The sequence below is a fragment of the Pyxicephalus adspersus genome, chromosome 7 (genome assembly GCF_032062135.1).
Source record: "Pyxicephalus adspersus chromosome 7, UCB_Pads_2.0, whole genome shotgun sequence".
NCBI classification, from domain to species: Eukaryota; Metazoa; Chordata; class Amphibia; order Anura; family Pyxicephalidae; genus Pyxicephalus; species Pyxicephalus adspersus.
Window position 1 is genome coordinate 55863124 of NC_092864.1, and position 27626 is coordinate 55890749.

The 27626-nt window shown below is 36.1% G+C and overlaps 1 protein-coding gene across 1 annotated transcript in view; it reads right to left on the reverse strand.

Moving 5' to 3' along the window:
- Nucleotides 1–27626, reverse strand: part of SPAG16 (sperm associated antigen 16) — a 485653-nt gene that overhangs the window by 158351 nt on the left and 299676 nt on the right. Inside the window, exon 14 of the mRNA XM_072418546.1 lies at nt 21751–21816. The gene's annotated coding sequence lies outside the window, so the exon portion shown is untranslated. The remainder of the gene's footprint in view (nt 1–21750; nt 21817–27626) is intronic.

The window sequence follows — 27626 nt, forward strand, 5'->3', positions numbered from 1 at the left end:
GGTCAGTAACAATCCGAGGTCAGGGCAGGCAGCAGGCAGAATGGTCAATAACAATCCGAGGTCAGGGCTGGCAGAGTTCAATCAGAGTTAGGTTCAGACCGGGTCACTGAGGAGATGACAAGCAGAAGTTTTAAACACACAAAGACACACCCAAGCACACTGTGGTAACAGAGGCTATAGCGGGCAATGGGGTGATGGACAGGCTCTCCTTAAATAGCCAGGATGACCAATCACCTTGCGCCACCTGGCACTGTCTGATGGGAGACTGAGTAAATCCCCTGCAGCTGATTGGCCACAGGGAATTCAAACTAACTATGTCCCGCCCTGGGGCGAAGCAGCCGAGTGCCACGCCCTCGGGGGGTACAAGAGGGACGCATGGTAACACGCGCACCTCTTCCCACAGTACCCCTAGGACGTGCACTACTTTGCACTTGCACAGTGCTGGGAGCAGGAACCACATTCAAAGGGATGCAAGGGCTGCTGCCTGGCTGATCAGTAATTAGTCCAGGGCGGATCCCTCCGCCTGCAGAGACAGACAAGCTGTGAGCAGAGGAGCAGCCTTGGTTATGCTGCTTGCTACTGAGGGGTCTCCCTCTGTGGCTGGGAACCCCAGGGACACCGCAGGCTCGCAGGGCGGGTAAGTTCCTTACACTGAGACACAAAAAGTTTACTTAACTTTACATTTTATTGGATGAAGCAATTTAAAAGAAAAGTAAACTTGGCCCTTTTTATACATTTAGTATAACCACACTGTATATCTGTACATATCTGTTTAAAGCATACTATGTGCATGGGATTTGAGTTGATTTTTATAGAGAACAAACACCACTGTACTAACAGAATACTCCAAACTAAAGAAGAACACACCAAGAAGCATGTTGTTCACTTGTTTTCCTTTTATTAGCCTCTAAACATGTTATGAAGGCGTAATGTGACAGAAACTGTAACTTTGTTTGCAATCAACCAGTGGAAATGCAGAAAGTATTTTACTGGGTCTAGGCTGTGCATAAAAGTGTAAAAATTAATGAATAAAAAAAAAACGGTAGACAAACAGTAGACAAGATGAGTAAACATCTATATACACTGTGTCAAAAAGTCCTACAGAGAAGAAGAAAGTGCCTAATTGCTATGTTTCAAAAATCCTCTTCTCTGCGTTATACTAATTCAGTTTCATTTTGGTTCTAGGAAATTAGCTTCCTTGACACTCTTTAAGGCTTCAAGGTGCTGTCACTGAATTGGTAGTGACTGAGTGGAGCTTAAACTGTATCTAAGATGTATGTAAGTGTTCCTAAAGCCAATATTTGTTTGGTTTCTTCTATTTTTTGCCACATTTTTACTGATGTTTCCCTTCTGGTGAGATTTACTCTCTCTGTTTGTTTTGGAAGCCGTTGTCACCATGTCTAAAAGTAGGGGACAAGTGGAAATAAACTTGTGTTACTCACCTGTCCCCGTTCCTGCATAGGGCATGGTAGATGATGGCCACCTTGATTGGTTGCACCAGGATGACGTAACTCCAGTGCAGAGGAAGAATACGCAGCTCAGCTGTTTGCCAGAAAGCCGGAGCGATCAGACAGGTAAGAGGGACTATTGCAGAAGGTACCTCGCCTGTCCCTTTTCTGCATTAATGACCTGTCTGATCAAGTAATTCTAAAAGTGGAGCTTTAGTTCTGCTTTAAACATTTTTAGTTGTCACTGTGTAAGTATCAGAAGGGGAAATCTTGGTCCTCTGACAAATGGCTAATACTAAGTATACTAAGCAAAACTTACCCCATACTTATCCTATAAACATAACTGAATCCTATGTGATCAATTACAAGTATTCCGTATATTAACATGTTCAGTCATTATTCTTTTTTTTTTAACCTAGTTTAAAAAAAATCAATCAGATAAAGAAAAGCACCTAGCCCAATTGATTTTCAATCACCGTTCTGCCAAAATATCAACAGAAAATTATGACTAGAAATGCTTTTCCTAACAATCTTTATTAGATTCAAAATTATCTAAAATGAAAACAGAAAGTTTTGGGTTTATATTTTTTTTGTTTGTACCAAAGTGAGCATCTTACATGGCCCACTCTTATGCACGACCTGACAAAACTGTAACTGTTTAGACTCTGTAATACAAACATTGTACTTGTTTTTTTTCTTTATTATTATTGATGGCATTTTTATTTATAATATTAATTTATGTAGTGCTAACATTTACTATGGCACTGTACAATACATAGTGCAAACAGATGCACAAACAATAGAGAGAAAATAGAAATAAAGTAAAGTTGAAAAAGTCAATAAAACTGTTGCAAAATAAAAGAACTCAAAGTATCTGACAATGTAACTGAACCAGTCTTAGTCTCCTTTCTATAATCTGTCAAGATTTCCTTATACCACTGAAGTGCTAATAATTACAAATTTAAAAACAACTAAACCATATACAAGTTTACCAAGAAATATAAAGTTTAATACAGTTATCAACACATTACAGAAAATCTGCATTACAAGTAAAAAAATAATTAAAATTGCAAAGCTGAAATTACTGAAAGTAAAAATCAAAGGCCAACCATACAAAGAATAGTAAATGAATGCACTCGTATTACATTAATGTCTGCTTTAACTAATAAAGAGCTTTGAACAAAAGAAACATATTTAAAATCTGCTGGATAATTATACACTATGGTTGAAAACAGCACAGCAATTATACTGGGTACAATTAAACATAAGGTTGTTATTAACATGTGGAAAAAGTCGACACATATCAAGAGTCATTTAATGGTTTAAGCATTAAAGGGACACTAACCTCAACACACATCACAACTGCAAACTGCTAAACAGTTACTTTAGAATTCAACATCATTCCCTCATTTAAACAGAAAAGGATTACAGATTAGAAAATGTGTTTTCTGTGTTTTCTGTACTGGGCATGGATTGTGCTATTTAGAACTTTTTTGGTTGAAGCGTTTCTGATGTCAGCTTTATTGAACATGGAGAATATCCTGTTTGTTGGAAAAGAACAGTGAAATGCTCATATGTTGTGTTTGACCTTTCTGCTTTCCTGAAATGGTTCAGCTTGAGTCACCTTGGTAAAATAATAGGGCAAATACTCTCATCACCTGTCTGGTGGGTGGTGAGAGATGTCTTCAGCTTAAGAAAAAAAAAGACAGCGGGAGAAACTGCCTTGGATAGTGGAGGACATGCTATCAACACACATGGAAGTGTTAGATAGCAAAGTTCTGTGCAAAGATTTCCCTCACCATTGGCAGGATTGGTAGGTAAGCAGACATTTTTACAGGTTGTCTCTTTAGAATAGTGACAGTGTTCTTCATTTTATCAGAAGAGTCAAACAAAAGCAGCCAAGGGTCTTGATGTTACGGAGTATGAATATGGGAAAATGTCTGCCTTCAGGTATTGGAGACTGCTTGTTTATTGCCCACTTTGTGAAAGTGTGTATTGTATGTGCAGGTATAGTGTTTTGTATAGAATATTTTATTGTAAGATCCAAAGTTATAAAGATTGTTGTGAAGAGTTCAATTTATTCTGCATACAGCCAAACATATAATAATTGTATTTAATAATTTATTTAATTAATCACTTATTTCCTGATCATGTTCCTTCCTTGCATCTCTGTCTGATCTGGACAATTTCTAGTGCTTACTGCGGTATGGTCCTTTTCTGAACAGAGCAGAAGATAATATAATCAACAGGAAACAGGAAGGGGCTGGCAATTGCTGGGAGCATGGGTGCAATTGCTATGCAGGTGAATCAGCATCACCTGATACAAAAGTGGCAATGTCAAGGGATCCAGGTTGAGGACTTGAGGGAATATATATTCCTTCACCAAAAAAAAAAAAACCTGGTTTGTACGAGGGTCCTGTCCTGATCCTGTACGAGGGTCAGTAATTAGAAATGGATGGGCAAATTTAAAGTTTAGATGGGCTTCGAAGGATCACTCTCTCTCTGAGCTCATTGCAGCCTCATTTACACAATGTTAGACGATGGAAAAGTTGCACAGCATCATTTGATAAGTTGAAGCTTTGTAAGATGCCTTTTGAGTGTGAATTCTCTGGATTTTCACAAATCCAAGAATGCAGCACTTTGAAATGACCAAAATCAGCATGGAAAGATATGCATACAATCTTTTCTGTTACAAGAATATTGAAGCCCTTTGTTTAGAATGATGGCCTAGCAATCTCCAAAATATACGTCTACACAGTACATTTAAACTGAGACTTAATGAAGATCAAGTATGACTTATAATGTATAAGTAACCCACAGGAATGGAGACTACAATGTGTCAACGTGTAGAATCATGATTAGGAGGTACGGCATGTGCTCTTGATCTTAAAAATCTACAAAAGAACTACAGATGTATCTTTTTGAAATTGCATATTTTATTTTAGCTTTAGAAAATCTATTATATCGGCAGTGCTCTGTTGGTGAGTGAAAGCATATTCAGAAGGTTCAATGAGTAAAGATTTAATTCAAGTAGAAAACAAAAAATGTATACACAAAAAGCAAAACAGGCTGTTTTTTTGAATATGCAGTAGATTTGCCAAAAATATTTATAATATGAAATGGACTATACATTTAATCAAATTGGCATGCATCACCATTTAAAAGCTTTTTTTGCATTAAAAGCTTTTTATCACAGCTTTCATCGCAGTCACTAATACAAACCAATACAAACATAATAGTAAAAGTTATGGGGCTCTGAAATTCTAATAGTTATTAGTATGCTGTCTGGATCTATTAGGTAGCTAGCCAGTCCCCTGCAAACAGCTTGGAGGGAAAGTTCTCCAGCTATTCCCAAAATACTGTGATCATGTTTATTGAACCTCCTAGAAAATAAACAGCAGTGGTAGCAGAGAGAGAAAAAGAACAAACATGAACAATATGTTTAGTTGAGTATTTCTCTGAGGTTTAAACAGCACTGGGGATTTTTCACAGCTCAGCATGCAATCTTAGAAAGACAGGCAAAGTCAAAAAGTTGCTCGGAATGTACAACGTGTATGTAACTTGCATGCTGACTAGAGACTCTGATTCACTCTGCCAAACAAGAAAACTGCCTGCCATAGAATCTCAGATCAATAATTCTTGCCAAGTATTTATGAGATGTCTCTAATGCTCACTGCACTCAGAGCCTGAAAGGAGTGAGTTTCCTTCATTGTAAATGTATGAAGTTAACTTTGCACACAGGGGCATCAGTGGTACCCCAGATGCTGGTGTTTGCAGGGTAGCAATTTATTTTGTAAGCATTGATGTATTATCACAATATTATTATCCATAATGTAAGCAAGCAATGCATAGTTTATGGCCCGTGGATGACAGTGAACAGATCCCAGGTTGATTCATATGTAAGGATTTTCTATTTCCCTCAAGCAGTAATGACAACAATTGAGTTAATGTATGACTGTGTATGGAGAGTTAAGTGATCACTGTCTTAGGTGGTGCTGACAAGTAACAACAACCCAGGCACACAAGTAATTTATAAGCAATAAGCTTGCAGCTACTTTTTTGCCAATAATTCAGGATTAATGAACACCCAGGTAGAAAACTTACTAAACAGGGAAACCTGAAAGAAAAAAAATCAAACTTATATACCTAAACTTGCAGCATATGATGAAATGGGGGTGGGGTGGGGGAGGACAAACACTGGGTGGAAGAGCATGGACAGATTATCAGACACTTAAAATCTTCTTCATTCTACAGATTAATTTTTGTTTTGTTTTTTGTGTTACTTTTGGAGAAAAGTAAGATCAAATTTATTATTTTTTTAATAATAATTTAGTGGACTACTGAATCTATGTACACCCATTGGCCCTGATTTATTAAAGCTCTCCAAGGCTGGACAGGATACACTTTAACCAGTGAATCTGGGTGATCCAGCAAACCTGGAATAGATTTGGTCCTGGATTGAAAACATTTGCGAAAAAATGCAAATGACTTTTAGGAAATCCATTCCAGGTTTGCTGGATCACCCAGATTTACTGATGAAAGTGTAATTTCTCCAGCCTTGGAGAGCTATAATAATTCAAGCCTATTGTATGCATCCAACATTAAACTATTTTTCATCCCACATCGAAAAAAAATCCTTATAATTACCAGATATATTTTGCAAAAAATGCACATCCTTAATGCCTGTGGCTACAATTCATACTACATTCAAAATGTCTTCTTAGCCATCCCAATGTGTTCTAGGGAGCTGAGACTACAAATGTGAACACCCACAATGTAAGGAATTGTGAGACATGTAGTTTTTTATAGGCAAAATGATCACATTGTAGACACAATTATTGAAAACAACCAATAGCCTCTACACAGGTTGACTTCAGAAATACCTTTATCAAAATATAATTTTTTTTAAATAATATATTATTAAATATATATGTGAGTGTTATTCTATAATAATTCCTAATGTGAGGACTATGACTTTCAAGCTACCTTCAGAGAAAGGTTCTTGTTTATTTAAAGGGTGTGATGTTTTTGTATTTAGTTTATTTTTTAATATGTTTTATTTACCATTTTGTGTGTTTTATTTCTTTTTTTTATTATTATTTGTGTACTGTGGCTTTAAATGTTTTATTTTACTTTTTGCAGCTTACTTTTTTCATTTTATGAAAAAGAGCTTTAATAAATCTTATGTTGACAGGCATTTTTTAATGTTAAGTGTAAAAGTATGTGTATGAACAACAATGCAGGGTTTTACAAGAAAATGCTGCGTTTTACTTGGTTTTTCATGCAGTACAAACATACTTCATGAGTCCAAAGAAATGCAGATTGATGCAAAGAAAATGCATTATACATTCAATCTGACCTCGAACGTCATGTCATACAGACATTGTTGGTGAGTTTGATGGTATTTCTAATTAAACTTCAGTTTACATCTTCAGTTAGGTGCACATAAGAGTATTTGTTTCCTACATTACCATCTATAAAGCAATGCCGCATGACTTATGTTATATCTATTCAACTCTGCATTATCATCAGAAGCCTACAACAGAAACTGCAAGATCAGATTCCAGTATGATTGTGGAAACACAATGGAAAATATTTCAGGTGAAAGAATTTAATCTACTGTTCCATTTGCTATACAAATACATTTTTGAGCAAAGTCACAAGTTACCTGGTTTAATTAATACATGTAGTATTTTTGCACTCATTTGATTTGATAGCTAACCTGGAAGCCACTCCAAAACCATTTCTAAATCACTATAGCAATGCTCCAGATAAGGCCGACACCAATGTGACAAGAAGTCTAGGCACATTGTGTTATACTGGAATAATCATTGTTTGAGCTTTCATCATGATAGGTTGTGCATTCATTTCGGTCAAATATAATATGCCTGCATTTCATTATTTTAAGCATTTCCAATTTAGAATTCTTGGGTGCCTGACAACTTTCTTTTGTTTGCATTTTCCTATCTCATTTCTGAATTGGAGGTGTTATTTTAATTTCAAAGTTTTCAAAGTCACTGTGATATTTTAAGGTCAAAATCATTTGAAATGCTTTATTTTATACAAGGTTTGCCCTCTTAAATATCAGTGCTAGCACATAAAAAACAATATGTAGTGGTATAATTTGGCACACTGCAGCAAAACGCATAAGGTTTATATATGCATTATATTACAAATTAGATTTAAGCTTAGAGAACTTTTCAGGATTACAAAAAGCAAAAGAACTATTGTTTATACTAGATCAAGGGTGCCAAACCTACGTCCCGTGGAGCTGCCAGATCCAGCCCTCTCCTCATTACCTATCTGCTCATACGGAGATGGAGCGCACATCTCTTATGTTCCTCTATGACATTGTGCTGCCAGGAGAGGGCGCTTCTCAGTGTTAGCTCCCTGAGAGTGAGCGTGTCCTATAGACCTGGCCATCAGTTGTGGCTGCTCCCCGCCCACCTTGTACTGTGAAATAATCCCAGTAGGGGCAGCATGGGAGCAGCATGAGAGCTATGTCTGTGTCCATGCAGCTGTCATTATCCGTATGTATAAATGTGAAATTTTCAGGGTACACAGGGGACCCTGACAGCTGTTACTAACAACAAAATTTCATCCCTCTATTAATAATTTGTCAGATACGAGGTCACAAGCATAAAATCCTAATAACAATCAGGGATATTTTCATATTAAGGGGGGCTATTTCAAGACCAGGGTCCCCAATTGAGTTTGCATGTTAGGGCCCCCCAGGGGCCACTTCCATTAGGGTACTGCCAATTTGGTCTGTGCCGTGGTGCCCCAAATTAATACTTGCTCTCTCACAAAACTGGCAGCAATTGTGCGGTTTTTATACAAGCTGAAGCAAACATTCTTTAGGTTTTTGTCTGTTTTGCTGAAGAACGTTGTATTTATTTTGGCGTAAATAAAAATACTTCTATTATTTGTACAAACTGTGCTTTGGGTAATCCCCAAAATTACAATGGTAATAGACTGCAGGCTTGCAATAGGAGATGGTCAAACACTGTAGACATGCTATAAGAGATAGTAAAATATTATGTAGAAAATGGTCAAAGACTACAAACATACTAAAGGAGTGGATGAAAACTAGGGTTATGCTTTAGGAGGATCCTATAGACTAAAGATAATTTACATGATACTGCTAAAGATCACTTCTATCACAGTCCCCAACTTCCACAAAAATGATCATATATTTTTCATATTAAACTCAGTTAGAAAGGGTGTAAATCTGCTTTTACCCATGATTCAAACATTTATCTAATTGAACACAATGCAAAAAAATGTGAATTTGGGGTAAAAGTTTGGTTGGTGAAGTAGACCCTTAAATGTAAAAAAAACTAGATTAAAATTCTGTTCATTTTAAAATAATTTGAATGCACGTCTTGTTTAGAAGTGAATAAAAATCCCACTAGTGGGGCACATTTGACTAATAATACCCTAAGGGTTTTAAACTTTTCCTGCTTTTTAAAAGAAGAAGTTTTGCCATTACATACACTTTAGGATAAGATCACCAGTAAACATACATTCTATTCAGTTATGACTGTCAGGTCTTTTTTTTGTTTAAAGTGAACTTATCAGAAAAGCTAAAAACTGTCAAAAGCAAAGCTCCCTTCAAACTCTGAAAGCTGTCATTGCATAGCTCTTGGAAGCAGAGATAATTCTAAGGAAGAGCACACCTGTGACAAATCGTGACCTTTCCTTCCTGAAACAGCAACCACAGCATGAGTGAATCAATGGAATACTCCACCTCTGCTGGTAAGCCTCTCCTGAGACATATAATGGTCATCGGATAGGTTCCCTTTATATGACTGCTCAGGAATTACCTATCTTTAGGGCTGAATGATCACCTCCCATTATAAAACGAAAAATATGTGCTTCAACACTGAATTCTAGGTGCATCTGGATTGCAGTCTTCCCGATTACTCTTCCAAAGTGTCATAATCACGTGCAAACTTCTTGTGATGGTGTGGCAAGGTTGCTACATGACTTCTAAATTTTAAGTTGCCATATGTTCGCTAATGTTGTCCAAGGTATATACATAAACCATGTTGGTCCAGGCAAGAATGTATATTAGCACTAAACCAACATTTAATTAAAAATTAAAACAAAAGTACAGATAATTACAGATAAATATTTTAATCTAGTTATTGTTTGTAATGCTCCTTTACAGTACTACTATAGTACTATAGTATACTATAATAATCACTAAACCAGAATTAAGTACTTTTCATAATGTTGAATATTGTAGACTTTGATTGAAATAGTAATAAACTTTAAACAACTGCTTAAAATGTCCATTTGAATGCTAAAAGTAAGAATGCCAAAAATTAGACTGTAGGGTTTTTAGGTAACAGTGGTTAGAATCAAAGTGCAGGCATCTACAGCCAGATAGAGATTGCATTAATCCAAACTGCATGGGATGTGTGCAAGGAAAAAGTTTTGGTAAAAAATATTAAAACTGGACTACAAACAAGTTTGTAAATTATCATATATGGTCAAAGACCAAGCCTTGTAGAACAATGTGCCACGGATTAGACAAATAATAGATAAAGTTGTCTGGCCTTGGTAACACTAGATACGTTTAGTGCACACCAAAGATAGCATTTCATGAAAAGAACCTCATACCATCTGGGAAGACAAGAGGTGAAAATGTTTCAGGGCTTCAGGGTTTGGGCAGCTTGCAGTTATCTAGTCAGCTAGGAATTCTGCATCATATCAAAGTGTGTTTTGTGTGTGCTTGATAGAAATATGAGGCCATCTGTCCAAAAGATGATATTGAATCAGAAATGGATTTTTTACCACAATAATGATCTAAAGTGCATTAGTAAATTCAACAGGTAATTACTCAAAATAGAGAAGTAGAATGTTATGGACTGTCTGTTTAAAACCTTGATTTGAATACTAAACTAATGCTTAGGGGGATTTGAAATGATCCAAAACACATTAGTAAATCCACCAGGGAACTACTCAAAAAGCAGTTCCCTTGTATTCCTATGTTCCTTTATTAAGAGGAGTGATCAAAATTGATATTAGAGAGTGGTGGATAGTAATTCATAGCATAATTTCTGTTATAGGGGCAACACAAGAATCTGAGAGCAAGAGTTTACTTAATACAGCATATCTTTATTCTAATAATATTTTTGTTGAATAAATAATTGAAAAAGAAAACATTCCCTGTGAATTTTACTCAACTGTATCATATTTATCTAGACACTGTTCAAATAAAGATTCAGAGTTTTCTGACATGTTTAAAGTCAACAGTTTCAAAGATGTAGAATTACTTTTTCACATGATTGTATCTTTGATACAGAAAAAATATATTAGCAATAGCAAAAATAATAATAAAAGTAAAATGTTCTGAGAATGTTAGTTCTGTTATATAAGGAGACCACAAAGCACAGAAACCTGTTCTGCAATTCAATTTGCCTGTGATGAGTGTTAACAACACTTTCTTTCTGCAAAGCTGAAAAGTAACCATACAAATGGCGTGAAAAGAAGAATACAGCGCCACCCACTGCCTGAGTAAAGTACTTTGCGAGATCAATATGCAATAATTCAAATTACTAGCTCAAATATTTTTAAAATACCATCAACATAACACACAAATAAATAAACTAAGTGCATATAAACACGTTGACATTCCAGTTAAGCTATAATTATTTATGGATGTTTACTGATCTCTGTTGACTACCTATTAATTCAGCAGATAGATATATACTAAAGATGGCAAAGATTACATATATCACCTAATCTTATCTTCTTCAGTCAGTTTTATGCTGCAGGGTTTTCCCACCTAGATTTTCTATAGCAAGCCAGGTAATGAATAAAACCTGACATCAAATATTATTGGCCGAGTTAAATCAGAGGTGACACAGCGCCAGGCTGCCATGAAGGATAAATAAAGATATAATTTCTATTTAGCAAGAAGTTGTCTGATATTTGTGCTTCATGTGATGGCTAATATGTTGCATATTTGTTTAGACACCATAAATGACTAATGCAATTACCGTGTTTTTACTTACTAGCTATCATGGGTGTTCAATGCTCAAGTATTCTGAATAATAAAAACTGCATATCCATGATAAATCTTTACTATAAGAGGCAAAATGGGGCAAATTCATAATGCTATTCAAAAAACCACAGTCTTATGACTAAAATAAATCAGATCCTATTCTGTATTGCAAAACTTTGTGAACTGACCCTTAAGTCATCTTTTTTCTTTCTCAAAATAGTTTTTAAAATGCTCACGCAAGTCTGCAGAGTCCAATTAAACAGATACCAGCCTTGGACAATTTTGTTGCTCATGCTTGTGGGTTTATTAAAATATGCTACTCCACTGTATCAGCAAATCATATTTTCAGAAAAATTGGAATCAGTAATGATCTATTGTCTACAGAAGCATCACAAATGCATTGTATTATTATAGTCGGCATACTTACTGAATTTTATTCAGACATAAGAATTTACTGATTAAAACAGTTTTGTGCTTGGTAAAAGTATATGTAGTTTCCTACAGACAATAATGTAGATGTGGATAATAATGCATTGCACATAAAATGTGGTGGGTTTATTTCTTGCTTTTTGGTAAGGTCATACGTATTCCCATGTTTATGTTTTTCAAATTAACTGCAATTAGTTACACAAGGACAAGCATTGTAAATTTGTTTTCATCTACATGATGACATTTTCATTTCAATGTTTTAAGCTATAACATTGCAAAGTTTAATAGTTTTTTTAAATTAAAAAGTAAGTAATAGGTAATTTTAATTAGATGTTTGCATTTTTGCTGCTTCCTGTTTAATTTGTTGTATTTTATCTATCAGTGTTTATGTCCAAATGGACCCCTTTAGGTTTGTGTAGTGTTTTCTTTTTTGCAAACACTGATCAACCAAAAATAAATAAAACAATAAATCACCTGCTTAATATTGTTTAAGTCCTCCTTGTGGCCCCCAAACAGCTCTGACTTCTTCAAGTATGAACTCCACAAGACCTATGATGGTGTTCTGTGGTATTTGGTACCAAGATAGATCAGTAGATTCTTTAAATCTGTTGGTCTGCTTTCCTACTATACTGCACTACCATTAATTCTCCAGGTTAAGGAAGATGCATATTCAATCCACATGATCCACAAGACAGGATTCTTTAAACTAGCCAACCTTCTTCTGCTGTTCCTTTATTCAGTTCTACCACCAATGTATCCATTGTAGACATGTTTAGTGGTACATAGGGGTCAGAACGGGCACTCTAACTGGTCTGTAGCTACATTGCTCCAGACACAGCAAGTTGTGGTGCGCTGTGTGTTCTAAAACCTTTCTCTCAAGGCTAATAATACTTTGTTCAGTAGTCTGTGCTACAAGATCTTTTTGTGGAATCAAACCAAATGGGATAGACCCTCTTCCCATTCTCTCAGACCAGTTGCCATTCACCGTCCTGAGAACGAACATCAATTCCTGCAGCCTTAACCATGTAAGTCTTTTGGGGTCACCATCTCCTGATGTTACCACTTACACAGCTCCCACACCATAGATAGGTCCTCAGGACCCCAAACCACCAAGTCCAAGCAATAAAATTGTACCCAACTGCAAGGGCAGGGAAGGTGGGAAACTTGATCCCTCACTGCCTGGGTCAGAAAGATCCCCACTTCCTGCTTTCCTAACATTCCTTTACCTTTAATCCACCTCTCTATCCGTGAACAGCCAATCCCCCCTTCTGTCCTCTGATTTCAGAGTATGTGATGCAGCCAATGAGCAGACTAAGACCTGGTTCCAGTCTTGTCCTGTTATTGGCTGCTAGTCTTATTTATTCCTCTCTTGTTCCAGGGACTGGTTGCTGGATCCTCAGCTTGCAACCTGAGACTTAGCCCAGGCTATATTCTGCCACATAGAGTATTTTTGCATGGGCCTAAACTAAGCTTGCCTGCCGCCTGCTGTGACCGGTGCCTGGAGTACAACTACACTAGCCACTCTGTCTCCTGCTTTGACCTGAGCTACGCTTGCTTGCCACCAGCTCAGACCTCAGTCTGTCTAGACCTTGCCTCTTGCTAGTATCCTATTCAGTACCTGATCTTGTTTGTCTCTACACTGGAGCCCTCCGTTTAGCTCACCCCCGATGATAAGAGCATGGGAGCCGCAGCTTGGTATTCTCCCACAGCAAAACAGTCTGGTGGCTTTTAGGGTCACCAGCCCATCAACCCTTGTGTGGTGCTCTGGTTAAGACTGGGAGACACTAAAACTCCACACAAAATATAATTTCACGTCACCTGCCAAGGGGTTCAGCCCTAACAGAAACACATAAAAACTTTATCTTGTGTCTTATGTTGATTTGTAATAAAGGTAATATGTTCCTAATTTACAAAATCTGCATTATTGGTGCAGTAGTAATATTGTGTATCACTTGTGAAGTATGTTGGATGCTAAATATGTTTCTACTAGCAGAGATGGGAGCATCAAGAAGTATTAACCATTTACTTCACAATGAGGGCTTCAATCAGGATAATGAAAAAAGTGTGAGTCACTTTAATCAACTCAGAAAGATGATGTAAGGTAAACCAATGTCCACATCAAGTCATATATTTAAATTTACTATGGCAGTTTCAAATATTGTTAAATATTTGCCCTTGTTTTCATCTTCCCTCCTCTTCAATTTAGTGACAAGTAATCTCCATTGTACGTGGATTGTGATACTCAAGTGTCATTTTTTCTGCACCAGGAATGAGGAATATAATGAATAAATCATCGTTCCCCTCCAGTTTACGCAATGAAACTCTTAGCTAAAATAACAGCATATAAAATAATATCCCTAGTGGCACATCGGTAAGCCAAATACTCACAACTATGTTTGGATATTATTACAGAAAGGCCATATGACAATAAAGAGGTTTGAATAATATTCTGTGTTTATGTCAGTGAAGTAGCCATTACAGGCGGAATAATGGAGAAATCTCTAGCTTCAACAGCAGTGTAGAGGCTTCAAGTAATTCAGCTGATTTGATTATATTGGAGAAGTGAGGATTGAATGGCTTCACAGGGTTATGCGTTGGCTGATTCTAAATCTCATTCTGCCAAACAGTATTGGGGTCCTTCATATACCTAGGAGTTGTATGATGAGTTGGCTTGACAAAAGTGACTTTTCTGATTACAGATAAAGCCAGTCATTATACTGCACTAAATTATTAATTTGACAAGCTTCACTGTAACAGTTACAGCTTCATTAACAAATTGTTGGCTCATGAAAATGAAGGCAGCACATTTTTTTTAAAATTATTATTAACTTCAGCATGGAGACCTATAAAAGGTCCTGGAACACAGAAAGCCCAAAACAAAAACTTGTATAGGCTTTTGTTGTCCAAATTAAACGAGATAGGGACTTGATTGCCTGGTAATCCAAGCATGTTCAAAAAAGGGAGAAACATAACATATCCCAGCCAAAAACTGGATAATTCTAATAATGAAACGTCGCTTAGGATGTTTAGTTATGTTCTCATTCAAGAGATGCTAGAGATAACCTGAAAAAAAGATAAACTTTTTTTTTAACAAAATGGTATCAAAACACAAAAAGAAAGCTATAGGAAAAATCAGAATATACATATATACATCTCTATATCTCTAAAGTCTCTACATCTCTAGAGTCTATATAGAATGTATGCGTACATTTTATTTTAAGGGTTTGGATGTAGGAAATGTCACCTCTATGTGATCAAAAGTCCATAGGAGCATTGTAACATTATTATATGTTCAGTTACAAATAATACTGAAACCAATTTACTATGTCATAGTGTACCATTGTGGTATATTACTGCTCAATGCACAGACTGTGTGCAGCACCACAGTAATTTATAGTAATCTAATTCTTACATTGTAATACCTGGGTTTGCAAAGCTATTTTGGAGGATTTATATATTTTAGGCTTTTAAGAGATATATTTGAATTCAAGTTTTGTGTCCCCTCTTCAGCTTTAGATTTCAAAAATTTGCTTTTACGTGACTGGATGGTTCAGAAGAGGTTCACCTCATCCAATACACTATGTGGAATATCCCATACAGAGCAATAGCTCACTTTGGTGTGTGAGAAGTGAACAGCCTAAACTCATTTAGTAAATTAGCTGCATATCTTTCAGTGGCCCGGCATGCAAACACCAAACTTTTGGAAATAATATGTCCTGACTGCAACTGTACAATAAATTGCCCTACATAAGTTTTTGTTTTTTATGTTTGCACCACTGTGCAGCTCACTGCTTTATTATTAATAGTCTATTCAAAACCAAAAAAACAACAGTTTGCAACTTTTAGCAATTCAGTATTTAATACAGTATTTTCATTTCATCTGCCGATGATGTTAGGTGGGTTTATGCAGCAATAGCAAACAATTTGTAGCACTCTAAGGAACTAGAGTCATAGGTATAGCTTACCCATGAGAAAAATGAGAACCATCCAGGACCCTGTAAAGGAACGATCTCTGGATCAGGGAGGCAAGTTGAATGAAAATAGGTGGGTCAGGGTGGTAGTGGTGGTGATTGCCTATTAAAAGAAAACTTCAGAAAGCCTGGGATCACTTCTGTATAGTGTAGCATTGTACATGCTATGGTGTACATTACCACAATGCATGGTAACATGTGTTACCCTTGCTGTTGTGCTGCAGTGCCATCTCCTATGATGTGGGGTGATCAATGTGTGTCAATAAAAATACACCATGGATAAAACTATACATTAGGCAGCCATTTATAGGAGCCTAAAGCTCAAGTTAATTTTGCTATTTGGATAACAATTTGTTATCTGTTGTTAAGCTTATCTGTTTATGTTGTAGTTTCCTATACCAAGGCTTTTGCAGGGCCTGTCTCCAGAATTGTTTTTTAACTAATTTATTTCAGCAATACATCTTCATGGCTTACTAGTTTCATTTCACAAATGGTAATATAGTATTTCAATATTTCACTAGCAGCACAAACGGTGTAAATGCAATGAATCAAGCTAAAGCATAAATCTATTTGCATTACGCTGCAGCCCCAACATTTCTCTTTAATTTGCACAATGTTGTCAAGAGCTTATCACAGTCCTTTGATAGTACACAGATTGGGAAAATAGTTTCCATGTCTGTTTCCATTGTGCATAACAGATGTTTGAAAGATGGCCATGAAATTTTCAGTAAGGGACATGCACATCTTTACATTAGTGAAATATGCAACAAAGCCATCTTCTCAGCCAAAGAGGAACCTGCTGTGTTGATTTGAAAATGAACATATTTATATTAAAGGTTCAGCCGGCTTGGCTGCCTGCTGCGCTGAATTAATTCACATGGATGTAATTATATATTCACAAGCCCCTTCCTCATCACCCAGCATAATGAATTCAGCAGCATTTTTTTTACTAATTTATTTGCGCAAAAATGTCTCATCATTTCAATACCACATGTTTTTAGACAAACAGTAAAGTGCTTGTTTATAATAACAGCCAGGCAACAGTACCAACTATGTCTAATATATCTGTGTACATAGTCAATTGCTGTGTTCCAGACACAAACAATTTATTGTAAATTAACAGATATGTTCTGCTTGGAAACATCAGTAGTTAAAACAACCTGATCATGTTTAATTGGGAAGAAACAAATCATTAAATCTGAAGGCAAAAGAAAAAGAACAAAATATTAAAGGGATACACAAATAAAATAGACATAAGTAATTTTAATAGATCTGCCAAAGACTATGCAATTCTAACCAGCCATTTTTGTGGTTCATATACCTCTGCCAAACAGCACAACCAGTAATGTGACACTGTTTTCTCTGCCAGAGTTAGGAAATACAGCAGTGACACTTTTCCTAGCCTGATGATTGGACAATAAAAGGCGAGCAGGACAACTGATAAGTCATCTGCACTCTTCTGCTCTCACCGGGTTCATTGTGAGCACATTAACACACAGAAAAACCTCATTGCCTCCAAGTCCTGCTCCTCCTTTCCCAGATTTTTTGTCTGTCTGATGATAGATATCCATAATAAATTTAGATATTTTTATTAGTGGTAGGATAATATTCATTTAAATATTAGTAAAAATACTTATACAATTCATATATTTTTCATTTATCTCTGGAGTTCCGCTTTATTATATCAGTGTAAGTGAAAGCCATATTACTATTATGTGAATGCTGGATATACAGACCTATTCCTCAACCATATGTTTATAGTTCTAATATGCACTGGCATAACTTTTACATTCTGATATATTTGACCACTAGACTAAGGATCCTGAAGGGCGTACTGGATATGTTTCTGGGTCATTTGAACAAAGGGACAGTACTATTTCTGCTTAGTATGTGGTAAGGGGAGGTGGGTAGTGAATTGTATTTGGTGTACCCTAAAAGCATTGAAAGGTTTCAAATATAAAGCAAACCTGTGCTTTGTTATTGCAATTTGTGGGCAAATATTAAAGATGAAGTTCAGCTAGATTACATAGAAACAAATTAAAGAAATATTGACTCACAAATGTAAAAACTTGTTTATATACTATGTCTATATAGCTGGATTTGACCAGATATTCCCATTTTGAAGTCCTCTTTACCAGCGGTCTCCAGATTTTGGTGGTCCGTGGCTCTGGCCAGTGTGCCCCTCCCCTAGCAGGGTTGGGAAAAGACCCTGCTGGGAGGGCGCACCGGGAAAGCCGCGGACCATGTGCCCCATACAGATTGCAGCCTCAGGGAAGTGGGTGGCTTGTGTCTCCGGACACAACCCGCCCACTCTCCCATTGCAGGCTCAGAGATTCGATGGGAGAGTGGGTGGGTTAAGGCATCATGACCTCCCCTTTGAGTGACACTCAGCTCCCTGCGCATGTGCGGTTTGGAGCCGGTAAATTTAGTGGTTTGTTCTATACCTTGATGGGGAAAGCAGCATAAGTTGCAAGGAAATTGTGCTGATATGCTAACTATGCACATGGTGTTAGGCAGAAAAGGCAAAATGACAGAGAAGACCTTTTCAGTCTGCTGCTTCTTATTCATCAAGTCACTGGCTGGTGGGGAAAACGCTGTAAGTGCTAGCTAACTTCATTAAATCAAAATCAGATACTTCCCTGGAAGTCAAGCTTGTGTGTTTGCAGTACAGCTATGTAAATCTCAGAACTGGATGGACACAATTACAAATGTTTTGATAAGTATGTATTTCATATATGTATTTAGCTGTTTGAGTGCAGCTAAAGCCGATGTTTAGCGTGCGTATAGTTTGCTTTTCCTAATTCCTCCAATTTCCCATTTGTGCTTTTCAATACAATGCAGGCAGATCATGTTTGGTGCGAAGTACCTGAGAACAGAAATTTGTCCTAACCCCAACATGTGATGCTAAGCATCCTTAAACTGCAATCCAATAAACAAAAGGGGTAAGCCAGCGGCAGTAAAGCTGGGAAGGGCCTAAAGACACCCTAAGGATGCTGAATGTTACAAAATCAAGACACAAGGTGGGTGTATCTGATTTGCTGCAGCTTCATTGTGCTTTGAGAAAAGCTTACTTGTTACTATTAAAACAGAGTAAGCAAATTAGTACAGGAGCAAGATAAAATTAAGGATAAAGTTTGGCTGTAAGCTTTAAGTTATGGTTGGTTGTTTGAGCTTTACATGTCTTCATTTTTCTCAAAACCTGTTTATTGATTAAAAATGTAGAATTCCCTGTACTCTGCCTAGAAAGTAGGTACGTCTATAAAAAGCAAAATATTCAGTCTGGCGTTTGTATAAAAAAGGTGAAAAAGGAAGGCGAATGACATGTTGAACAGTTATATTTAATGAAAACCTGACAATAAATGAAATGTAAAAACATCCATTTCTAGTCTCCTTTTAAAAACATAAGTCACCTGACCTTTACCCCAAGCAAGTTCGGAGTTAGTAAGCATAATATATGCATATATATATATATATATGTATGTATATATATATATATATATATATATATATATATATATTTATATTTAGGACCAGATCCATTTCAGGTTTGCTGGCTCATCCAGGCTATCCCATGATAGTCTATCTTCTCCAATCTTTGAGAGCTTTAATAAATCAGGCCCATAGTGTTGCTTGAAAGTTTGTGAATCCTTTAGAATTTTTGTAATATTTTTATATGATTTTCATATTTTTATTTAAATGTGACCTAAAACATTACCTGATTTTCTTAAAAAGTAAGTAGATTAAAAAAATCTAGTTAAACAAATGAAACAAAAATTGTTATGTTTAGTCATATATTTATTGTAAAAAAAAATGGTCCAAAAACATATTTGCAAGTGAATCATGCTTCCACTATTTGGTGTGACCCCCTTGTGCAGCAAAAACTACAACTTAATGTTGGGGTGACTGTTCGTCAGTCCTACATAAAAAGGAATTTTAGCCCATTCCTCCATGCAGAACAGCTTCAAGTTTTTGATGTTGTTGGGTTTCCTCTCTCTTTAGGTCTTTCCACAACATTTCAGTTGGATTAAGGTCAGCAGTTTGACTTGGTCATTTAAGAACATTTACCAGGCCAAAATGCAGCAAAACAGGCCAAACCAGAACACTTCAAACACCATGTTTTATAGATGGGATAAGGTTCTTATGCTGGAATGCAGTGTTTTTCTTTCTCCAAATCTAATGATCCTCATTAAAGCCAAAAAGTTATATTTTGGCTTCACCTATCCAGAAAACATGATTCCAATATCCTTCTGGTTTGTCCATATGATCTTTAGCAAACTATAAACAGTCTGCAAAATTTTGTGGGGGAGAGCAGTGGCTTTCTCCTTGCTACCTTGTCGTACACACCTTTGCTGGTCAGGCTTCTCCTTATAGTGAAACCATGAACATCAGCATTCACCAATCTGAGACGGGCCCCCAGTTACTTAGAAATAACACAAGGTTTCTTTGCATTTACTTGGACTATTCCATGCATTGCAGTTGAAGTTATCTTTAATGATTGACTACTTCTGGGTAGGGAAACAACGGTCTTGAATTACCTCCATTTGTACACAATCTGTGTGACTGTTGAATGGTAGAGTAAAAACAGAAGGTCTTGTAATCTTCCAGCTTTATGAACATCACCAGATTTCTGAGGTCCCCAGACACTTCCTTTGTTTGAGTCATGACACAAATATGTTGTATGTGTGATCAAGTTTTGCTGGATCTCGTTCTATTAAAAAAAACAGGGTCTCAATGACACCTGATTGTCATCCCATTGATTAAGAACACCAGACTCTGATTTCACCTTCAAATTATGGGATAATCCTAAGGATTCGCTTTCTTTCGCCACATGCAGATATCTTAAAGGATATTTAAAAAAAAACATAACCAGATATGATAATTTTTTTTTCATTTTTTTAACTGGGTTGTCTTCATTTACTTTCAGGATATGTTTGAAAGTCAGCTGATGTTTTAGGTCACATTCATATAAATATATACAACTTTAAATAGTATATATGTAGAAAAAATATAAAAAATAAAACCTCCAAAAAGCTCAGCTAAACTTTTTATGTGTTTTAAATGCCAGGGAAAACATTTTGGTGGTATTTCATCATCTGTACATTTTTACATTGATCAACAAAATCCGAAAGAATTAATTCAAGATAAAATTGCATTCCCTTATCTCATTTATATTATACATCATGTGTTGGCAGAAGAAAAATGTCTCCAAAGATCAAGAACTAGACATGACATGAACACTAACATTGTTATCTTTACTTATGTGGATATAAATGTTGCTGTGTGATGCTTTCTTCCTTTATAGTTAGAAGGAAAAGTCAATGATAATTCGGTACTGAAAAACACTAGAACTTTTTCCCATTAGAAAACAAAGTTGCAAGAGGCTATCTCATTGCATTTCTGTGCAAGACAACTGAAAGTTACTCATTATTGTTGCTTGCTTGTTCTCTAATTTGTGTATATTTATTATATTACATAGCAAGTCAAGTTGAAAAAAGACATAGGTTCATCAAGTTCAAGCACTAGAGAAATGAACATTTCCCAGATAAAAAACCCCATGGACATAGTTGATCCAGAGGAAGGCAATAACATGATTATTATTATTTTTTTTTTTTTTTTTACTTTTAAATGTTTAAACTCAAATTAAATCTAAAATTGTCATTGTACCTTTTTAATTGATTTACTATGTAATCATACAAAGTTTTGCAGTGAATATTGAGAAGATTTTCTATAAACAGTTTACTATGTGAATGTTACTGTATTTGCACAAACATTTAGGATAACACCATCTGTGTAAAAAGAGTAAGTACTCCTAATACAGGGCCTCTGCCTGTATTTGTATTGCAGGGGGTGACAGGGTCCCTTAAAATATTTATTGAATCTGTCTTACCTTCATGTTAAATGTTGCACAGTTACAGGAATGGAGGTGTCCATAGAAGGTCTGAGCGCACACACCCTGAAAAACAAGATGCAAGATTTTTTTTTTCACTTTTTATATATTAAAACTTCAGCTCAAGGACATGGTGTTATGATTGGTTTCTGTCTCTCTTTTTTAGCACTTTCAGGAAGAATACAACAGATAGTTGTAAGCTTTGTACAGGGTTATATAAAAGTAAGACTGAATATGTCCTTAAATCCAAATAGGTTTTTATAGTGCACTTTTGGTTTATACGGTCTAGTCATATTTGTGGGGGATTTATTGACACAAAGTTTGCCTTTGCTGCCAGAAAGAATCCTTTAGAATCCTCCATGCAATACTTGCTAAAAAGAAAATAGCGAGAGAGAGAGAGAGAGAGAGAGAGGGGGGGGGAGAGAGGGGGGGGAGAGAAAGAGAGAGAGAGGGAGAGGGAGAGGGAGAGGGAGAGAGAGAGAGAGAGAGTGTTGAAAGGGTCTGCACTGATCAAGTATAATATCTAATAGGGACAACAGACTAAAAGGGGTCTATTTACATAGCAGTGAATCCGACATGACCCAAATCAGTAATTGATTCCACACAGGAAGTATTTCAGGGAATGTTAGATTCACTGCTTTATAATTAGAGCCCAAAGAGTCATTTTATCAATTTATATTACGTTAACCATAAATTTCTATTGTGTTTGGGGGACTCCAGTGCTCCCTAATCATCAGGACCAAACCAAGAGAAAAAAGACATGGAATTCTGGTAGTGCTTAAATAATTAAAATACTGACATTCGTAAATTTTTACTAAGTAAATAATAATATTAAAATCAAAGTCAGTGTATTATATATTAGCAATGTCATGACATAAAATACACATATTACATAACAGGCTACAATAACATCACAGATCAAATTATTGTTTGATCTAAAAGTAAACATTTGGACTATAAAGAACTCTACAATTATTGTAAAGTGCTGATCAGATGGCATATAAATATGCAATGCAACAGGAGATCACAGTGCAAACTGTAAAAACATCCACATATGGACAGGGAGCCATAGTAAGCTTCCCTGAAAGCAAATGCAGGTCTACAAAGAAGTTCTTCTTTCATATTAGTAATGGAACTAGCCAATCCCCCCCAGGGAAACCTAATGACATGAGAATTGTCCTGATGAGAAATATTTTTGTTTAAGTGCCAACATGAAAATGTTGAATGTATAACTGCATCATACCAGTCTTAGAAGCGATTGCAGCATTATTATCCTATTATAGGCAAGTATCTACTACGACTTGCATATCTTCAGTTCTCAAAATGCTACACTACTAGTGGGGCACCAGGTATATTTCCAGTTCCCATATACAATATGGCCTGCTGCATTGTACCAAGTATTGTAACTCGGAGGTAAAAGGCTACCCATTGGCCTTTACTACAAGCAGGGGCAAATGATAACCGTATATGTACAGTTATCCCATAAATCTTATATAAGCTTAGTTTTTGTAATTGAAAATGTATTTTTTTTTTCTTTTTAGATTGCAGCTTGCATTGGAGACTATATGAAGCTATACAAATGACATTACAGCAATGCTGCTTAGAGTCATTTCCAATATTTGTCATCACATATACAGGTTTTTGCATGCCCTATAACATTGACAGGTCTATTTATAAAGCAGTAGAACTGAAATTCAGCAATGTTCCCTGGTGGAAAATCAATCACTTCAATTTAGAACACATAGACTACTGGGAGTTAGTGGAGAGGATTCTTTTATGTTCTTAGCCATTGTATTTAGTTCACAACTGTATTCTAGTTCTAATGGGGGAAATAGCTGTTTTTCTTTGTGCATACTCTTCTAGTAAATGATGTTACTCTTAGATGCCACCTTTTTAAGACAACCTGGCTTCTAACATATCCTATTGATTTGCACTTTACATTATCCCAATTGTACCTTATTGTTATTAGGCAATCTGTCCTTACATGTATCAATTCTTATGTTATATTGTACCCCGCAGGAATTTTCAAGAATGTCCATGTTTTGCTGTTTGCTTGTGCCCAGACCTTTGTACATTTTGCTGCTTAACTTTAATAAAAATATATTCTAAAAAACACATGCAAAGACTATGAAGATTCTCCACCAAGAATGCAGCTGAATGTCATATTGACTGCTTATAAATAGACTCCTAAATTGTATATGAAAGCACATAAGTCTATGGAGTCCTTTTATTTTTGAGTAATGGCATTTGTTCTTGACACTACAGAGCAGACATGTTAACCTTTATAATCAGTAGGTGTACAAGGTAATGTGTTTGAAGTAGGATGTGCTTGCTAATGGGCACACAGCTGTGCTGGTACTCCTTGTAAGGCTCAATGAACCCTAAAACCAGTGCAAGGTCAGCTGCATTTGTCCATTAAGATACACAGCTGAGTGCCTAGATTCACAATCCCCTGAATGAGCAACCAGAAACTCTCATTGCACTTCGTACCTTAAAGTAATGTGCTTCGTTTTAATATTTAAACAACATCCAAAGCTGATATTTTAGCTCTGGATGAAGGGTAATGGTATAAATGTCCCCTTTGGTGCTTTATATATGTTGTAGACAGCGTTATACAATAGTTTGTGTTCTCCTCTAGGTCCTTAATAAAGAAGTTATTTTACTAGATTCCATATGAACACTATGACATGCCTGAAGACTTGAAAGCTGTATGAAGTAGACTGATCTACATAATCTGCTGAGCTGCTCCATCTACCCTAAAACAGTACTTGGTTATCTGCGTTTCCCCTTAGGATACACAACAAACAGAGTACAAAGAATAAAGTCCATTACAAACCCACCACTGAGAAACTGTAAACTCTGTAAGAAATTCTGGCGATCATAATGACTTCACATTAGTTATATAGGAAAGTACAATGATATTGCATTACTTTGCAACACAGAAATATGTTTAGAATTTCTAAACATTAAAAAATACCTTCTTGTCCAGACCAGCCAACATGTATATTTCTATATACTTCCAATTTTTATGGGTGTTTACTACTTACCTTACAACTGGGACTACATTGGTCAGACCAAAGTTGTTACTATAAACATACCAGACCACAGATATGCTATGGAGACCCAAGGGCAACGGGGCCCATTCCTCTTCTATTAAAAGACTAGGATGAAGAAAATGAAGAGGAATGAGCCTATTCATGAAACCTATTCATTCTTCTTCATGCTTACTGCAATCAGTTAATGCATATAATGTGGGGATGCTGGATGCAGGCATGCCAGAACAGCATTAGGAATTTTAAGCTGAATTATAACATTAAGTGATTGCAGGAAGGAATCTGTTTGAAATAAAATCAAAAAGAGTGAAAACCTAAATAATGGGGCTTAGTAAGCTACTATTATCAAGAAACTGAAGGAAAGAAACAATATAATGAACTTGACTCTTGATCCTAACCCGTAATCTCCGCTGTCCTTACTTATACTCACCTATTGAGGTGGGGCTTTGTGTGCTACAGGATTCTGATATTTCTGTCCCTCTTTACTGAAGAAGTGGATTGATTCCCTGAAACCGGTAGAAAATTAGCAGGGTATGCCCCTAGATTTGGGCAACCCAGACAGAAATATGTGATTGTGTTAGTTGCACAATTTTAATGAGCTTTAAATGTTATGCGTACATTAGAATTAAAATAAAATACATGTTTTCATATATATGTAATAATTGGATGTAATTGGCCTATAAAGTCCCACTTACTAAGTTAAATCCTAAAAATCCTATTGTTTATGAAAGAGAAGTTGAAAATGACAGACCAGTGTAAACAATGATACACAGGAGGAGGAGAGGACACTTGCAATATATGCTCATTAGAATACAATGCCATACCATATACAAATTCCCTAAAAGATTTGTACAAACAATGCAGAAGATCTAACTAATAAAAGGTGATTAAATGTATAAATTAAGTAATAAGTTTTCAACAGTTAAAAAAAAAAAACAGGTAACGTAACCTAACAAGGTATACTATGTCTGCTTATCAGCTTTTTTAGAAAACCAAGTATGGTACTGGCTCCACAAGACATTATATGCAAATGATAATGAATGTTTTAGTTTTATTGGTAACTGAATTCTCAAAACAGTCTTGTTCTGTTTAGTTATTGCCTATCTTGATTTGTCTGAATTTAGGAAACTGTATACAACTGGAGCATATTAACTAAAGGCCTGAAATTCAATAGTTTGTAATATTTCAAACTATGCCTTATATAGCAGTTGTCCTTTATTAAAGAAATATAGGTTCACTCAGCAATATGAATAATCCCATTGCAAGGGAAATTTCACTTAATGAATGAGATGAAACTCTGATTACTTAAAGCAGACCTAAACTAAAACTAAACTAAACTAATAAAAATTAAGCTAAACTAAAACTACTTTCTTTTTGGGGGGGAGGGGGTTTAAAATCTATTTTTTTTGTAAAGCCCCTCTCCATTCCCCTCCTCCCAGAGCCTCCTGGGATACATACATCATGGATCCCGTGAGGCTTCTGGCTGCTCCTTCTGCACATGTACGATGACGGACATGTTGATGTCATGCATGAGCAGTGGGATCGGCACTCTTTTGTCCCCATCTACATCACCTGATCTCGCACCTGCGCAGTGCAAGATCAGTTGATGTAGGAAGAAGACCCAGCGCTGACAAATGAGGACATCGGGACCATGGGGGATGGAAATACGAAGGTAAGGGTGAGGTTTTTTTTTTTCAGTTCACTTCCCCTTTAAACCATCCAATCATGTGCAAGCAATGGTAATGTTTTTTTTTTGTTTTGTTTTTTTTCTTTACAGATTCTTTGCAAAGAAAACCAAGTATGGTACAACATTTGTCAGGCTTAATTTACAAAAAAATAAAGAAGGAAAACAACTTTAGTATATCAATCCAATTGCATTTTGTTTTTATGTTTCTTTAATCTGATTTTGTACAATACTCCTTGAAAAGTTACCCTTACAGAACAGCATCCACAAATGCTCTATACACATTCTCAAGGGGTAGTAACTTAACCCTTATAGATAAAAGAGTTTTACATCAAAAAATCCCTATCCATGAATATGAAATGATCCTGTTGCATATCCTATAGGAAATTCTTTAGGTTTTATTTATATCAAGCTCCTATAGGTCTTCAAGGTTTTGTTGTTAGGAAATGTTATGAGCTTGGAAATTTATACAGTTTGCTATTTACAAATCTAGGCAGGACTGCTGGGAAATTTCCTTTCAAATTTCCACAAGGGACGACATCAAATCTAAGTAACCAGCATAACTCTTGAATAAATCTTTCATGAACAAAGAGGAAAGCTAAAAAAAGCCTTTTCTTTCCTTTGTGATCCTGTACTTTCAAGATGAAAGTGAATTCTCTCTCTGTTGTGTAGGCATTTGGAATTCCTATCATTCACAGTGCAATAGCCATTTCACCATGGGCAAGGTTTAAGAAGAGGGCACAGGAGTCTTGTTTTCGCTATATGGCAAACCTTAGTTTATTTTCAGCATGTTTTAAAAGCAGATATGACTCAAAGATAAGAGATAAACAAGTGTGATGACTAAATGTAAGTAAAAAAAACAACCAAATACAAACAGACTGTTTAAAAAAAAACGTTAAGTCAAAAGGGCATAAAGTCAATCGTGGCACTTAGGCTGGGTCTACACGGATGTTTTTAAAAACGCATGTAAACGTTCAAATTGCATCTATATATGTTTTTATGCACTTTTATTAGCGTTTTAAAGCTTGCCTTAAAAACGCTGGAAAACGCCTATGTCGTGATAAACCTCATAAATGTGCCTCAAGGAAATGTTCTGGTGTAGATTAGCTCATTGGAATGCCTAGGCATTTCAAACATGG